The sequence below is a fragment of the Nanorana parkeri genome, unplaced genomic scaffold, assembly GCF_000935625.1.
Source record: "Nanorana parkeri isolate BGI_ZX_2015 unplaced genomic scaffold, ASM93562v1 scaffold1527, whole genome shotgun sequence".
In the NCBI taxonomy this organism is placed as follows: Eukaryota; Metazoa; Chordata; class Amphibia; order Anura; family Dicroglossidae; genus Nanorana; species Nanorana parkeri.
Genome location: NW_017307795.1, coordinates 118,075 through 130,834, shown reverse-complemented (window position 1 = coordinate 130,834; position 12,760 = coordinate 118,075).

The window sequence follows — 12,760 nt, the reverse complement described above, 5'->3', positions numbered from 1 at the left end:
TGTCTAATCTGTATTTATTTCAAACTGGTCAATGTATTAGGGCATTTTGACTGCAAGCTAATGGATATCGTATTTAAAGGAGATGGGCCCATCCACCTATGAGTGATATAAATGGTAAATGTAGCCTTTCTGAAGACTTTGTTTCTAAGGCTATTGGCTGCCAAGAATCAGCTGTTGGAAATGCTATAGATGCTTTTTTTATGCATCTTTATTGACTGTATTTTCTGTTCAAACCTCATCAAAGGCATGTGCGGTGCAGAAGTTATTTTTGTTCATTGTATTAAATCAACCAACTACGGGGGAACAACAGTACATTGTGTTATATTAATCACAGAGCAGGGCAATTTGCTTTAAGATATATTAGTGTCTGTTTCCCCAAGCAAGGTAGCCCCAATGCCTATGTCCCAACCTGTGAAAGGAGCCAGCCCCAGTAGTAAAGGTCTCCAGGGAGAAGCTGCATGGTGCAGAGCAGCCCACATTGCAGAAACCCTGGTGGCAGGAACAGGGTATGTATGTTGCTTTCAAGGAGTGCTGGGGAAGGGCATTGGGTCTTACAAAGGCTGCATTCATACCTTTTCAGATGCGTGTGCTTTCCATTGTAATTAATGCAAATTTATGATAACATGCTGTACAATGCACTTTGCATTGTACATAAATGCTCCTGTTGTAAAAGCGGTCTAAAGTCACAGCATATACTATCCTGTTATAACATCAGCAGTGTAATAGGAATACATACTAGAGTTGTTTTTGATAATGCAATCAAAGCTTATTTGAAAAATCCCTTTTTATGTAGTGAGAGCTGCCTTCTGTCTCCCCATCACTTTCACCAACCTACCGGATTCCTAGCATACTTTGCATCTCTTACCCTGCTGCTTGATGTGTTGCAATCTCGATTTCTGTAGGCTACATATTCCATCATGCACTGCTTCCAGCAATGATGATGCTACATTGTGAGAAATTGAGATGGCAGGTGACACAAGGCAGTGCATATTCACAGGGCTGAGTGAAATTGTGTCACTGCATTGAAGTAATACATCCTATGGCAGTGGTGGCGAACCTTGGCACTCCAGCTGTGCCAAATCTACAAATCCCAAGATGCATCTGCCTCTGGGAATTATGTCTGTGGCTGTCAGAGCCTTGCAATGCCTCATGGGACTTGTAGTTCCAAAACAGCTGGAGTGCCAAGGTTCGCCATCACTGTCCGATGGGCATCACAAACTTCTAAATCAATATGATTACTAGGACTGAGACTGAACTCACTGAAATTCAGTACAGGAATCCATATTTGTTTGGTTTTTGACCTTTAACACGTCTTACAATGTGTTGACGTGCTTTTTCTTGCTTTTCCATAGATTTCAATGAGAGAAACGTGTGTGAATGCAGCTTCAGGATAAATGCACTTGCTCTTAAATGGGGTATTGTATTTATCTTTAGTTTAGGGTGATGATAGAATTTGTGTTTCATTATTGTCCATTGAGGGGAAACAGAATTTCATATTCACCAGCTGCGGGCAATCTCCTGTAATCGACAGGATAGCCAATGGTTCATGCATATGAAATACTGTGCTCCTCAAGGGACCCCAAGAATGTGATTTACAGTAAGTGTAAAAATACACGTTTCTTTATCCATTGCGAAATTGTGTTTCATAATAATGAACTGAGGGTTGTACTGCGCTCTTTAGGAGATTGCTCAAAGATCATGAGTACGAAACGCTTTATTCCTCAATAAATTTATTGGAACAACTGTTTTTGTTTTTGCCAGAGTACAAGTATAACAGAAACATTATTTGCCACCTGCTAAAATCTCGATCATAATTGATCTGTAAAGTCTACAGTTTTCATTTACCAGATCCGATAGAAGAGTATTAGTCATTAAACAGTAACATTGAGCCAGAAGTGTAAAACTTAAATCCTATATTCATAGATTCTACTACACTAATTTATTAGTATTTGTATTGGGATGGCTTTTTATCCAATAATAATTTTGACTTGAAATGAATGCACGGATGTGTTTTATTTTTGAGGTATTTAAGATGATAATAAAATAGTGCATTTTGTATATGGATTATATGTGGATTTTGTAAATGATTGTATGTGTAAATATATTTAGTGTGTGTGTGCGCGCGCACACACACACACATGCACACACACACACACACACACCCCTTACAATCTGGACACACACACACACACACACCCCTTACAATCTGGACACACACACACACTTCTCCACCCCTTACAATCTGGACACACACACACACACACTTCTCCACCCCTTACAATCTGGACACACACACACACTTCTCCACCCCTTACAATCTACACACACACACACACTTCTCCACCCCTTACAATCTGGACACACACACACACTTCTCCACCCCTTACAATCTGGACACACACACACACTTCTCCACCCCTTACAATCTGGACACACACACACACTTCTCCACCCCTTACAATCTGGACACACACACACACTTCCCCACCCGTTACAATCTGGCTTTTGCCCACAAATCTATCCGTTTCTTGCCCCACCCTTTCAGTCTCCTTGCACATCACTAATGGAAGCATGCCATACTACTTCCCATAATTACATTTTTCAAAAACTGAGCTCCTATTCCCCCCTCCCTCTGTGTGTTTGCGTATATAGTATATATAATTTATTTTTACATCGGTGTTCAGCTTTGCTTTTACCAGGCTGGCTGGTGCCAATGTAACCCTAGCCTCTGTTATGACAGTACACTTTCAGTCTAATGAGATGCAATGCACTGTACACTGATGGCGATCTCTCCTAGGGCTCAATGAATCTGATATGCAGCAGATGAGGGCTGCTCTTACCCTTTAGGAAGGCTAATTGTCATCCTGCAGCACTAATCCCAGAAAAACCCACCACCTTGGGGCAAAGGAACAACTGAAGACTAAGGACGTTGGGGGTGGGGGCGGCGGCATAGACTCGCCCACCACAGCGTCAGACATCCATCATCCTTCACTTGCTTCTGATGGACTTAACTATTAGGGGTCTTCAGTGACGAGGTTACACCAGTGTGGATATGCCTTGGATATGTATAGCACCCTGTGGCTACCTCAAAGAACTTCATGTGCCAAGGTGGATGGCCACGCAAGATCCAATGACCAAATCTACATTACAGAGATATATATATATATAATGTAGGCTTACATTTAATAAAATGATACCTCCGTATCCACAGGACAGGCCGACCACCTGACGGGGACTAGGAGGGCAGAAAGGCTTGACGCTTGTTCTATGTAACCTCATTACTCTGTTTCCTACATCGCCAATTACAATGAAATTTCCAAAGCTGGTTTGAATGTGATTAGTAGTTGTGAGTTTGGCATTCAGAAAATATATAATGTTGGGGGGTTTTACGTCATTTTCAGGCCTAAAATGTGGAATATAACATGGGTGCAAAAAATGAAAAAAGGGCCTCAGTCATGAAGGGGTTAATACCAACATGATATGTTGGTGCTGAGACTTAATTTTCAATGCTGACTAGGGACTAATTTTAAGAGACTGCTCAAATATAAGTTGGAAAAAAAAAAGTTTCAAAACTACAGTCTGTCAAATTTAAGTGTGTTTTTTTTAAATTTATTTTTTAAATAACTTTTTACTATCCCTTTTTTTTGTCTATTTACATTCCTTTTTTAAAAATTTTTGTTCAATGTTTTTCTTAGCCCTTATGGAGTTGATTTGTAAACGATTTGCAGGGCCGTTCACTCTGACTATTTGTAAAAATATGTCCTTTGCAAATATATGCACAAACAAATGTTCTTTATTTATTTTCCTTTACAAGTGTAATTAAATGTGAACGTTCTGATTGTAATATTGCATTAAGGCCACTTGATGGATCTGAGGAACATAGAAAATCCTTATTTCCTGTGCTTCTTGATTGCTGTCTAGTGGCCATAATGTGATATTACATGACTCAGAACAGGTAAGAGGGAGAAAAAAAAGAGACGTAGTGGGGTTAGAAACAGGAACGTGGTGGAAGAAAATGACATCCTGAAAGTAGATAAAAATATTTCACTAATGCAGTGTGTAGCATGAGCAATTCAAACAAAAAGAACACGGGAAGGTTTGTTGAACATTAGCACACATCAGCAGTGGTCATAGAACACCTTGACGTGTTTCACACCGATGTGCTTACTCGTAAGGCCAACTGCACTACAGCTGCTGACATGACTAATTGGGAGACATCCAACTAATAAGAATAACTGCTCAGGTATAACTTCATCATACTGCAGCCATTACAACGCATTCCTAAAACATTAAACACATAACTATGTAGACATAACAAGATATTCTATAACCACTTTGCAGTCCTAGTGATTTTATCTGAGAAATGTTAATTGGCAGGCCGGGATCTGTCTTCTACATGGTTTTACCTACAATCCTACAGATTATGCTTCCTTCCACTCTTTCAAGAATCTGTTGTCCTTCAAGGGATTATCTAAACCTCTTTAACTTGTAGTCTGCTTTCATATGGGCTGTCTTGAGGGGCTCTTATCCTGCCTTAATTATATTAAACCCTTCTAGTCAGGAATTCTATCTCATCTGTGTTGTTACAACTTGGACGCGGCACAGCTACTCGTTTTATGTTTTGGAGTATTTGCACAAGTACGAGTACTCATGCAAATACTCGGTATCGCGGCCGATACCGATGCTTGTATCGGTATCGGTGCATCCCTAGTTGTAAGGTACTTAAAAAAAAAGGTACGATCTGCCTATCTTGGACAGGCAGATCGTACTTGCGATGATCGCAAGCCGTGCCCCCCTTAGGGGCGGGCTTCCGATGACCGCAATGCCGAACGGGCAGTGTGCGCTTGCGCACACCGGCCCATCCGGCTTTTATCGTACGAACATGCTACACACCCGCCGAAAATCGTACGATGCTCGGCGGGTTTTCGAACATGTTCGTAAGTTAAAAGTCGTGCGACCTTAAAGTAGTAGAGGTCGCACGGCTTCAACACACCTTACGATAATCGTACGATCGAGGGATTTCCCGTGATTATCGCAAGGTGTGTGGGGACCTTAAGGATGTACATGGTGGCTTGGTCCAAATCCAGTTTGCCCAAGCTTGCACACAATTGTGGCGAGCAACTCCCTGACTGCAACTGATTGGGAGGGGAGGGGAGGGAGAGGGAGAGGGAGAGTGTGTTATGTGCAGGCTTGATGAATTCAGCACTAAGGCTAATGCACATCAGTAGTCACATTATTCCCCCCAAACCTGTTGGTTTGCCCTTTCCTTTTGAACTTGCAGCTCATTCCTATTGGGTGTCTCATCAAGAACACAATACTAATGTGGCTGGCATGTTCATAACAAGCAACATTGCTGTTGCCATATAATCCATGTATTTCCCACCAACAATAGAAGTAACTATTAGGCACCATGCACACTGGAATTAAAATACATGCTTCCAGGTGTGTTTGGAGCTGTTTTCTAAAGCTGATTGGATACAGGCATTGTTCAGGTATTTTGTGAGCCAGCGGGGCCGACTAGCAAGATACTAAAGTTTGGCCCAGTGGGAGATTCCTCCATCCACACAGTTTAGCGTAGATGGAGGAATCTGTTGCACTTTTCCAATCTGACCATAGAAAGTCTGCAGATAAGCTACAAGTGTATGGCCAGTTTAAATGTACTTGGAAGCATGTAATGGAGTTCTTCTTTATAACATCTCTCATGTAAATGGGACATTAATAATAAAATCCTCCCAAGGGTTTAAGGGAAAGGTTATCCCTAATGTGGGAGTTTTTCTTTACCAATTTGGGTGTACTTATACTTTATTAGAGAGCTTTAAGTGGAACTCAGCACTTCACCAACACCTTTTATAATTAGTCCTGAAATGTCCAATTTGCCTCTGGGTCTGGTAATAGGCTGGTGCCCTGAATATCTGTCAAATGTAGGTAGATGGAAGAACCCTCCGCACACCTCACAACGTTCCCGGCCTATGCAACAGTGGTGCTTGCAGTGATGACCACGGATGGTGCCGTGCAGATACAAGGCAGAAGACAAGGATCACCTGCCCTTAATATCTATTACACATTACTCCAAGGAAGATGGCTGCTGCAGAATCTCTGTGTGATACAAAAGCTTTTATTCTGCATGGCCTCTAAAAATGTCACTACATATACATGTAGTATGTCATCAGTGGCTGACAAGCCGCTGATGACAGCTATTAACAAAAATTCCGGCAGCCCCCCACCCGCAGGCCGATGGACGCCGGCATGTTCAGCATCTCATCCCTGCCTGGAGCCGCTCCAGGCAGGGATCTGTGACTCCATGGAGTGGCGGCTGGCGGGGAGGAGGAGAGAATCCGCGGCTTTCAGGAAGGCCGAGCGGTGAGGAGATCGGAACCGCTGTCATCATGTCGGTTTCCGGATGACAGCGGCTCTGTAGCGTGGCCGAACTGAGGATCAGTAAATATCATTGATATTTACCGATCCTCTGTTTGCAGAGCAAACACCGGAGTGATCGTCTGATCACTCCGGTGTTTGTAAATAACTGGGGACACAGAGTACTACTGTATGTGTACCCAGTTATGAATCAACAGGATGTGATTTACATCACTTCCTGTTCATCCATGAATTTTTGAATGGGGAGTAACACTACAGAGGCTCCTCCCCATTCAGAAACTGCTTGATAGTAAATATTTTACTATCGGCAGTTTCTGAATGAATGGGGAGCTTTTTATCACAACACAAACACCAACACAGTGCAAAAACAATTTTTAACATAAGTCGCTTATTAACAGTTTTGCATTCCTTCATTTTTTTTTCCTATTTGCAAAAGGCGCAATTAAAAATTTCTAAATATTTGTTATTTATTAACTCAATACAGTTTTATCTTTTAGATTTATCAGAAAACATTTTTTTGTGTGTGCTGATACTGATTTTAGTGCTTTATTAATTGAATTGTGTATTTTTATTGGTATAATGTTAATTTGAGAAACATTTGTGCAATTATCGCAGGGCCTACACATTTCGTGGTACCATCTTTTTATTCTACCGGGCCTGCGCTTTCAGAAAATATATGGTTTGGGGGGTCTTTTGCAAACGCTAGCAACGCAGCAGTTAAAAATCAAACCATTGGTAAAAATTGCAAAAATGGTGGGGCCAGCTGAGGTGCAAAATGTTCCAGAGGGATTGGCAGCGAAAGGGTTAAAATCAACACGCTGAGGGTTTAATAACCCTTTAACTTTCTCTAAACCAGGCACCCCTCACTCTGCCTCCTGCCCCACTGACATATGCCATCGCTTTGCTTCCCCATGTTTCTCTACCATGTGCAGTCGTAACTTTTTCTCTTTTCCAACAAGGCAGCAAATTCTGATACTATTGTCGGCACTATGACAGCAGCGGACACCAGCACTTCAATTACAACTGCCCTCTACCGCCATACTGCGAAAAGGTCCTATGCTGCACCGTGATAGCTAAAGAAGGCGAAAGAGCCAATTCATCGAAATCTCCAACACACAGGAGCGGCGGTGTTCTCTCGAAAGTTCCAACTCGTTGAGATCTCCAACGACCTGACTTCCTCAAACAGATTCGTTGATCTGCGTATGCTCAGCGCCGCTGTTCTATCGAAAGTTCCAACATATCGTGTCCTCCAACTGCCAGACTTCCGGTTTAGTTAGAACTTAGAGGTTTGCCCAAGAAAGCTCTTCTGCACTTGCGCCAGCCGCTGCATTGCCCTATACCAGTGGTGGCGAACCTTGGCACTCCAGCTGTGCCAAAACTACAAATCCCAACATGCATCTGCCTCTGGGAGTTATGTCTGTGGCTGTCAGAGCCTTGCAATGCCTCATGGGACTCGTAGTTCCAAAACAGCTGGAGTGCCAAGGTTCGCCACCACTGCCCTATACACATACACTACGGCAATTAAGTATTAAAATTAACTAGGATCACACTAATACAGCACGTTATTCATCTCGGGTGCCCACTCAATATGGCCATCGCTTGAGTGGGGCACCTGAGATGAATAACGTGCTGTATTAGGCCCCATTCCCACTGCGTGATATGCAAATCGCGCGTTTTTTGCGCGATTTGCATATTGCGCGATATCGCGAGATTTGCCGCGCGATATCGCGTTCAAGCTTGCATTGAGCAAGCTTGAATCGCGGCTAAATCCGCTCCAAAAAAGGTCCTGCTGTAGCGACACACAACCCGCGACAGCAGGACCCTTTGCCCCATTGAAATGCATTGGAGCGCGATATCGCGCGGTAATTTGCCGCGATATCGCGGGAATTACCGCGCGATAAATCGCTCAATGTGAACGGGGCTTTAGTGTGATTCTAGTTAATTTTAATACTTAATTGCTGTGCTGTATGTGTATAGTGCAATGCCGTGGCTGGCGCAAGTGCAGAAGAGCTTTCTTGGGCAAACCTCCAAGTTCTAACTAAACCGGAAGTCAGGCAGTTGGAAAACTCGATGAGTTGGAGCTTTCGATAGAACGCCGCCATTTTGCTGAGGACCAATGACTCCTGTCCCCGCTTCCATATTGGTGAAGACTTACGATGAGGTTGCAGCTGGCCGAGTATATAAAGGAGGGGGGAGGCGGCAGCTTTGAGGAAACCGGAAGTCATGCGGTCCCACAACTCGATAAGTTCGCACTTTCGACACATCACCGGACCGAGGAAGTAAATACTTGGGGCAAGGTGAGCTGCATCACAATGTAGATAAGGGCTGTCTGTCTTCATAGCTGAAGGAAGCAGAGAAAACCTCTATCAGTAGGTAATTGTATCTGGCGAGGGGAACTTCTGTCTGTATGATGATTACTCCTGACAGCTACTGTGTACGTGTATGCAGAGCAATCTGCAGTTGACAGTACACTATCATTGTGCGCCCTCCCTGTACTGTTCCCTTTGGGCTCCCCCTAGTTTGTGTTATGGAAAACAAAATAGTGCTGATGAAGAAGAGAGAAGCTTGTAAAGCTGCCCATACACAGGTTATTTTTTGTGTATGTTTGTGCTATTAGTTATTTTTTAGGAGCAGATTTTGAGCGATGAACTCCCTTCATCAGGATGAAGCAGTACTAATCCACCAAAGTTTATCAAATGCCACAACTTATAACAAACTGTGTGTATGCGGTCTGTTGTAAAGCATAAATATTCACATGCTAAAGCTGGCCATGCACCTTAAGACTGTTCTCATTCTGCCCCACAGGCGGAAGATAAGTCACTCGATTTCCTCTGTCCATGATAAACCGCGTAGATGGAGGCATCTACCCTGCTGCCCAGTATATTCTGAAAGCGGGCACTCTTGGCTGTCAGAAGACACAAACAGTGGCTGCATCTGATTGGATGCAGTTACTGTTCAGGCAACAATTTCCCACCTGACTTTGATTTCTGTCAAGCCAAGTGATACTGGCAGGTCTACTCCGATTTCAATTTTGGCCAATTCAGATGAAAATTGAGGACAGATGCAATTTGATGTGTGTATGGCCAGCTTAACGCTTGTTGTGTTAAGGCAGCCCAGTTACTATGAATGGTCTACCATTCCACTGAAAAAACACAAATGACTTGTTTAGCAGTACAGTGCACTATAAGGAACTGCTGTGTGTTTTGATACACTGCTGTGCATACTGCTTTGGGTTCAATGGAACAACATTAGGACTTTTGCTTTGCTACACATTGAGGTAATATGTAAGACTAATTGGGCCCTGAAAGTTTGGGAGGAGTGAAAACAACCCTGGGGTAGTAACTTAGAAAGTCCCAAAACTGAAAGTGCCCTAATACTAATGGCCGATACAGGCCCTCTAAATTTTTTAACCGGATCGGCTGCCTAAGGTGCTGCACTTGGGACCTCGGTCAACCTGCTGGGGACCTGACAGTAGCTGTCTTTGACAGTGCCTGCCTGGTCCCACATCTCCTCCTTTCTTCTTCTTCTCCTCCTCCTTCCCGGGTCAAGCACAGCACTGGACAGCCCCACACCACACATACAGCCCCGGAGCCAGCACGAGACTGGCACTCACCCTGTTCCACCCACCCACACTTTCAGGTCAGCACCCACCTGTTCAGCCCAGCTCCTGCCGCCAAAGCCGTGGAGAGACCCACATGCCGCCCTGGAAAAAGTCTGCCCTAAAATCATTATTCTGTATTGTTTTAGAAAAAATGCTGCATGTCACTTTAATAAAAGTATTGGTAATTGGTATCGGTGAGTACCTGAGGAAAAGTACTATCGGGATATCCCTCATAGTAACAAAGGGCCAGGTATGACCAGAGTGGCTATAGAATGACAAGGGGTAAAGTCACCATAAACAATATCTGATGGTGACTTAGAAAACTGTCAGATTTAAATAAAGGATTAAAACTGGTCAGGAATGGTATGGTGAATTCTTCAAGTTTAAAAAAGGTTCAGCTAGGCGTGACCGAGGATCAGGTGAGTATATCTTTAATTTTAGCCCCCTAGACAAAAATGAGCACTTGTGTAGCCCCACTGCAGGGATCAATGTTTAAAATGCCCAGAGTCCTTCTTTAATTCTCTATATACATACCTTAAAACAGTGGTTCTCAACCTGTGTAACCTCAGAACCCACAGTTGTCCTTGGTCGTGGCCACTGGAACGCATGGCATTGTGGTAATGCACATTTGGGTGCAGGCGATCAAACTGTGGGTGGGAGGTGTGTTTGGGATGCCATTCAGTAAAACGGCAAAAGGTTTTCCTGGCACTCACCAGCCAGCATGCATAAAAACCTGTCTAACCACTAACGTTAAAAGCAGAGGCATAGATACACGTCTTCTGCAGAAAATGTGAAAGCCGCACAACCACGTCAAGGCACCTCCATATAGTGCGGTCCTAACTCTAAACTATGAGTGTCCATCCTGGAGCACATGGGGCAAAATTGATGAGTGCGTTTGCCATTTGTTTTGCTTGGGATGTCATTCAGAACGCAAGGTAGGTGCGTTTGCGTGGTATAGTGTGTTAATCGCGCGGGACTGTGTGATTTAACACACTGTACTAGTGTGAACGAGCCCTCAAAAAAAATGACAGGCTCACACACTCTCACATGCATTCTCACACAGCCATACACCCTCAAAAAAAACCTTTTTATGATCCACCCAGTCTCCTTACCTTACAAGAACCTGGTGGATCCTCAGCTTGGGGTCCAGTGTGGGCTGCTGTGCTGTGACAAAGCTTCATCCATATGTTTGTTACTTGTACAGCTCCCTTGCGTGCCCTGTATAGGTGTCGGGAGCCAGAATGTGATGTCACTCCGGTCCAGGCACCTCTACAGGGCATGTGAGGGAGCTACAAGCAATGCACTTATGGATGGAGCTCCCTAGCGGTCATACTCCCAGCCCACCCCACCTCAGCGCCGGGCAGCATATTTCGAATGGCTGCTAGGCATTAGAACTGACAGTTCTGTGCTAGGGGGCAGTGGACGGCACATGGCAACCCACTGAACACAGGGTTGCATTAAGCGTGGCCGCTTTTATTAAATTATATCATATCACATGCATCATCATGCCAACGTTTCAGGGCCACGCAGGAGACTGCTTCACTACACAAGGAAGTCTCCCGTGCGCTGCCACAATGCGTGCCTGCTCTGGCTCTCTGCTGAATAGGGCAGGAGAGCTTAAAGACGCCGTGACGCACTACAGAAGGGGTTGCGACTCAGTTTTGGGTCGTGACCCATTAGTTGGGAAACAGGGCCTTAAAGCACCTTAAATCTAAACCCCAAATCAAAAATGTAATATATTACATAACCAGTCCATAGATGTGGCGGCTGAATTAGTTCTGTTTTTAGCCTGGAAAAAAAAAATGTCAGCAAGTACAGAGCAAAATCCTTGCCAGATATGCAGTGTCCTTGTCACTTCCTGTAGGCTTCGCCAAAACCGTAGTTATGGATAGATTGGGGAAGGGACATTTACCCTCTTTTTTTTTTTTTGTCCTGCCAACCATCACCACTAGGACAGAAAATGATGGGAATACCAAAATTGTATAGTTGTTACTGGAACAGTAAGTGAGTGTAAATCTTCCAGTGGGGACACCTATTCTGGAAACAACTGGGAATTTCCCCTTTCTTTGAGGAAGATTTCTTCTTTGCATCCCAGGGACAGGGAAATAAAGAGAAGGCCCCCGCGAGCATGCGCGTCTTCATGTAAACATGTGTCAGGTGCGCCTACATATGAAAACTATGATCGCACTACACATGTTGGGTATCGCCGCGCAGGCTGGAGTGAGAGCAATAATTATAGGGCCAATATTTACGCGTATTTCTAAACTGATGATCTGTAGGGGTTTTTAAAGCGTCGTCTATAGACTTCATGGGGTACTGCATTTTGTCGCAGTTTCACGGACATACACAATTTTTAACCTGGACGTGTTGGGTATCTATTTACTCGTAACCTTATCTTGTATATTTTATTTAAGAAATGGGTATTTTATTGTGTTTTGGGGCATTTAAGTGCATTTGTCACAATATGTTTGGGTTTGATAAGGAGTTGCGCTAATATTGTGAAACATAAAAATTTGCAACTGCCACAGGGTCTTGGCTTTTCGGAAAATATGTTTGGGGGTTTTAAGTTTTAATTTTCAGTCCTAAAATGTGAATTTAATAAACATGTAAACAAAAAATGGAAAAAAAAAAGGCCTCAGTCATGAAGTGGTTAATGCAACCACAGTACCAAAAAGGTGAATGCAGTGTGTGGCAAGGTTGAGGAAGTGTATTGGGGTGCCATTCAGAACGAATGGCACTGCATCACACCATTGCGCGTAACACACATTGAGGTCAATGTGTAAA